The sequence below is a fragment of the Eurytemora carolleeae genome, unplaced genomic scaffold (assembly GCF_000591075.1).
Source record: "Eurytemora carolleeae unplaced genomic scaffold, Eaff_2.0 scaffold520, whole genome shotgun sequence".
Taxonomy (NCBI): Eukaryota; Metazoa; Arthropoda; class Copepoda; order Calanoida; family Temoridae; genus Eurytemora; species Eurytemora carolleeae.
In genome coordinates, this window is record NW_019396438.1 from 3,057 (window position 1) to 8,928 (window position 5,872).

General features: G+C 31.7%; 1 long non-coding RNA gene across 1 annotated transcript; it reads left to right on the forward strand.

Annotated features, from left to right (window-relative positions):
- The first annotated feature begins 568 nt into the window (after positions 1 to 568).
- On the forward strand, positions 569 to 1,400 carry LOC111703348 (uncharacterized). The gene is made up of 2 exons (XR_002765598.1): positions 569 to 706; positions 1,118 to 1,400. It is a non-coding gene; the product is annotated as an uncharacterized LOC111703348 (long non-coding RNA).
- Positions 1,401 to 5,872: the final 4,472 nt, after the last annotated feature.

The following is a 5,872-nucleotide window of genomic DNA, read 5'->3' on the forward strand; positions in this document are numbered from 1 at the left end:
CATGACTTCACCAATCTGGGATGTTCCTCATCTTGCAGCTGGATCCCCAAAACCTGCTTTGGACCCAAATCAGGTTTACGTTTATAACATGAGATTCTGCCCATATGCCCAGCGCACCATGCTCGTCTTGCTTGATAAGAAAGGGGGGGGGGTATTTATTTTCTATGGAAAGATTGTTGACAATTTATAATGTTTTATGATGAATTAAGGTTTATTATCACATCAGTAACCGAATTTAAAAAATTTAAAACGCGTTGCTGATCCGCCAAAAACCGGTTCCAATTAAGCTTCGGCACAAATTTTGGAACACTTAATACAAAATCAAAATACAATTTGAGCTGCGGCTCAAATTGTTAAAATTCTGCCTCAAATATTATTTAATTAAACCAGAGACTTAGAAATTTATGACAAAAATATATCTTAAACATTGTTGTGTATGTTACCAATTCCGTTCATGAATGAGTTCTTGTTCAGAGTAATTTTTTTGATTGGTTCACTAGGTTTGTAGGATATCTGTAGTTTAATGTTAAAATAATCATATCTCTAATCTGTATCCATCCATGGAATTTAAACCTTGATTGTTACTTCAAACTGTCTAGGTATGCTTGATTACATGATATGGCCCTGGATGGAGAGACTACCATGCATCCCCTTAAGGAACCCCAACATTTCATTGCCTGATTGTGACCTTGATGCATGGGTTAAGGTTAGTAACAGTTAATGCTTTCATCTAAATATTTTTAGGGAGAAATTTTGGCTCCACAAAATGTATTAAACTTTTCTGCATTCATATTATGGTGGAAACCCAATTTTCCTATTTGTTTGCACTACCTTGAATCTTTTTTTAAATTGCATGGAATTATCCAATAGACACGCAAATTTTGCTTGAGAATTTTGATGCAATCCTTTCACAATTATACACATATTGTGCAAATCTACACGTAAAAAAAACTGCAATTTGCGCTCAAAAGGGCAGGGAAAATTTGTTATTAAAGAATATTTACATTTGACAATAAAAGAATATTTAAAACAAGCAAATAAAATTAGCTAATATATAGGAAAAATTGTTTTTGAAAATTTTTCGAAAATAAGTTTTTAAATGACATCTTGTATTCAGGAAATGTGGAGTACTGAAGCAGTTTCTAAGTATGGACTCACTCCTGAACAGCATATGACATTCTTAGCTGAGTACAGAAAGGGGGACGATTGCAACTATGATATTTTGCTCAAATAGAGATTGCAATTTTGAAATTTACTTTAATAAAAGGAGTTGCAACAATGATGATGTACTCAAGAAAAAATGAAATTTGTGAAATTATAATTTGTTTTATTAAAAAATATTGCATTTACTTTCAATCATTATGATTTTTATTCAACATCAAATAAAAGAATGATATGTATTTTATTAGTAGATAACTTTAGACGTCTGAACAGAAATTTAGAGTTAAGCTTTTTCCTACATTTATGGTTTCCTGTAGCTGCTTTTTCCCTACATTTATGGTTACCTGTAGCTGCTTTTCCCCTACATTTATGGTTACCTGTTGCTGCTTTTTCCTTACATTTATGGTTACCTGTAGCTGCTTTTTCCCTACATTTATGGTTACCTGTAGCTGCTTATTCACTACATTTATGGTTACCTGTAGCTGCTTATTCACTACATTTATGGTTACCTGTAGCTGCATATTCACTACATTTATGGTTACCTGTAGCTGCTTTTTCTTTATTTGCCATTTAAGTAAACTGGAACCATATATTCAAGTTACCCTTCATGATAAGATTTTAATGCCTGATTCACATCGATATCCTTGAAACATTTATCTCAAGGTTATAAAGCAAGGAAAGTGTTCACGTCTTTTTTATTGCAGTGCACTGTCTCTGGGCGTTAATGTAAACCATAGACGTATGTCAGAGCTCGACATGAGATCCATCTTTCACGTGAAAAAAAATCAATGAAATATTCTAGTCAAAGAAAACTATTATGTGAATTATCAAAATGTAATGCTTTTATCCTCCACGGATACTAAACAAACACTGATGCATCTATTTTGTTTACAAATTCCGCCCAGAGAGAACTGGTTTCAATATATACGCAGAGTATACGCAACTGCAATTTACTTACCTTGCATTATAACCTTGCTTTATATTATTAGTAACGTAGAAAATATTGTCTTTTTATGTTCAAATTATTTATTAATTCCTAGATGCCTTATTGCACTTTGAACTTGATTAAAATTCATAAGTTGTCAAAATTATAAACATTGATTCATACTTGATCAGAAAAAGCTTTTAAGAATCGGGCATTGCCATCAAGGAGTATGGAATAGAAGGGAGATACAACTGACGCGGCCCGCCCTACCATATGATTATACATGCTTTGCAGACGGGTACTCCATTTGTATAAGAAATATTCAGAATAGGTTATTGTCGCGGTAATATAACAGATATTTCTTATACAAATGAAGTACCGCCTGCAAAGCATGTATAATCATATGGTAGGGCGGGCCGCGTCAGTTGTATCTCCCTTCTATTCCATACTCCTTGATTGCCATATTTTCACGGAGGGTTACTCAAAATTACACTTACACTCCCTTAGATATACTTCGGACTACTTAAACAGCGACCAAATTATATTCTAATCTTTCGTTTCGAAGAGTATTAATGGTCGTCGTCTCAACCTTTGCATTGGTTGAATGTAAAATGTATATTTCTCATATTTAAAATGACTGAACAATTGATATAAAATCAAGAAATATCAACTTTTAGCATAGAATTTTTACAAGAAAAATAGATAGTAATTTTAAATCACAATTAAGACAGCTAATTTCAATTTACAAACATCTTTAGATCAAAAACATGTTGTAACATAAGTAGGTTTGGTTTACAAAATCACGGCCCGCTTATATGTATGCTTCTATTTACCGATCTATACTATTCTGGGCTAGTGTACATGTAACTTTGTCGGTGGGCTACGCAGCTGTTATATCTCCGTGGACCCTAGATATTTTTAGGAAATTTCTATAACCTCTGCATAGCAAATTTTAGGTTTTACAAAAAATAAATTTTTATTCTGGCTATTTTTCATTCTATTAAATAAATTTGTACTTTTAAAAAGTTTGAAGTTCAGGGTCCAAATTAGAGAAGAACTTTGGTAGATAGTGGGCCCTGGAGTAAGCAGAAATGAGATACTGTAGCTAAAATCTTGTGATCATAGCATTTTCTTCAAAGAGTTGGTAGCATCAAACCCGCCTTGTTTTCAGAATTCCAAAATGTGGTCTACCGTTTTTATACCTTAAAATTGACCGAGATATTGAGAAATTTGTTTAAAATTCAAAATATTAATTATCAGCAAGGTTGTTTAAATCTTTAGTACCTCCAACAATTTTTATATCACAAAGAAGGAGGTTAAATCTTATCAAGTTTTAAAGAATTACAATGTTTTTCTGTACTCCTTTGACATCTATTAACTTTACGAAAACCAAAGACAAATTGTAAGTTCCAGGGTCCAATGTCTAACGTACTGCATAACACCCCAGCAAAAAAATTACATCGAACCTTAGATATGATATATCCATCTTTTATATATCCATGTACAAAATACTAATGAAAGTGCAAGGGATAAATATTAAAATATAAATAGTAACTAAAAATATGAATACACGTTAAATGTGTAAACAATTTTTAAAAGGGCTTTCAAATATGTATGTTTTTCAGGCACACACTGACTTTTTTTTCAGACAATAAAGACAATTTTTTAAAGCTTTATCAAATTACAAGTTTACTTGTAAACAAAGAGAAGCTGTAAACTGACGGCTTATCTTTGTTCCCATGTTTATCTGTAATGTGTATCCCTGCTGTTGGAAAGGTTGGTAGTAAGCAAAAATTGAATTCGAAAGTCGTCGTTATTGTATTGATATCACGACTATATAAAATCAGAAAAATTAATTTTTGCAGCAAATGTTGAATAACTACAAACACTGATGCATCTATTCTTATTTACAAATTCCCCCCAGAGAGAACTGGTTTCAATATGTATACGCAACTGCGCGCAATTAGCTTTCCTTGGATTATAACCTTGAATCTTATAACTATCTTTAATCTTTATATATCTTATATATACAAATAGATAACAAGTACAAAATAGGTGGCAACAGAGAAATGAACCAATTATACCCCACGACATGTGTCAAATATAAGAAAGAAAACAAAATTGTCTCCCATTAGTTGACATGTTTTCCAAGATTAATTGAAAAAAAATTAAAAACAGAAAATAAAGAACATATTAAACTGCCCTTTACTTTAAGATAAGCACTTTATTATAAAAATAATTTTGTCGGTCACAAAAACTTAATTGACACTTGTGACGTCAAAATACAGCTGTACTGAGCGTGCACATTTTCTACGTTGCCATCTATTGTACTAGAACAATCTATTTGATTTTATATACAGGGTGTCCCACATCAATTCGGATCGTTTATGGTTCTAAATTGCGTTTTTCGAGAGAAATTAGAAATTTTAGAAAGATTAAATTAATTTTAAAAATTGTTTACGCCTACTTTTAAAATTTGAATGCAGAAAACACTAGGTTTTTCGGGTATTAGGTACGTATTTCAACATTAAACCTAGAAGATAATCCAATATGATATGGGACGCTCTGTATCTTTTTAAAGTTTTGGTAATTTGTATGTACTCTAATGTAGCGGGTTCACAGTATACGTACAGTCGAATGATATATACGTCCTCCATGACGCGAATATTTTTCGTATAAAAGCGGGGGGGATCTTGTATTGTTCTAAAAAAAATTTACTAATTCTTAGCATACTATTAAAAAAAACAACAAATTTTGGGAATTTATTTTTTTATATTTGTATTACAAATATTCCCCCTTTTGAATTTCTCGGCAATAAAGCCGAAAGAAATACTTTCTCCTCTTCAGTTTTCAAAATACTTTAACGGGTGAGGTTCTAAATCAAATTAGTTGAATTTAAAGTTTAGATTGTAAATTGTAGATTGTAGACTGTAGAATAGACTGTACATAGATTGTAGATTGTAGATTGTAGATTTTAGATTGTTGATTGTAGATTAAAGATTGTAAATTACATAGCTTGTAGATTGTAGACTGTAGATTGTAGATAGTAGTTTGTTGATTGTAGATTGTAGATTTTTGATTGTTGATTGTAGATTGTAGTTTTTAGATTGCAGATTGTAGATCGTAGATTGTAGATTGTAGATTGTAGATTGTAGATTGTAGATTGTACCAAAGTTAATAATTGAAACAGTCTTAATCCTCTATCTGCCAGAGCCTCTATCCTCTTTATTAGTAGATATGACATAATAAATTTTTGTGATTAGATACAATGAGTCCTCAAGTCTGGAACATTCCTCATCTTTCATCAGGATCCCCAAAACCAGTTCTGGACCCAAATCAAGTTTACGTTTATAACATGAGATTCTGCCCATATGCCCAGCGCACCATGCTCGTCTTGCTTGATAAGAAGGTCAACTTCAATGTGATCAATATTAACCTGAAGAAAAAAATGATTCAAAATTGGTCTTGACTCTACAAAGACTTCTGCTAGAGTTTGGCTGCATCTTGCATGATGCAAATATCTTTCATCTTCATTTTCAATTTCCTGTTTGTTTGAAAATCTCAAGAGTTCTAAGAATAAGTGTTACTGTTTGCATATTTTAATTGAAAAGCCAAATTTCTATGAGCATGTTTTATTGATTCTTTTTTTGGAGCAAAAGTTGTAGATTAATACTAATTTGCATAAATATTTTCTTTGATTTACTTTTATAAAAACTAATCATTGATGGGAGGAGGAGGGGCTCAAACCTTATATTTTGTATATTTAAAACATTTCCATTTTTCTAG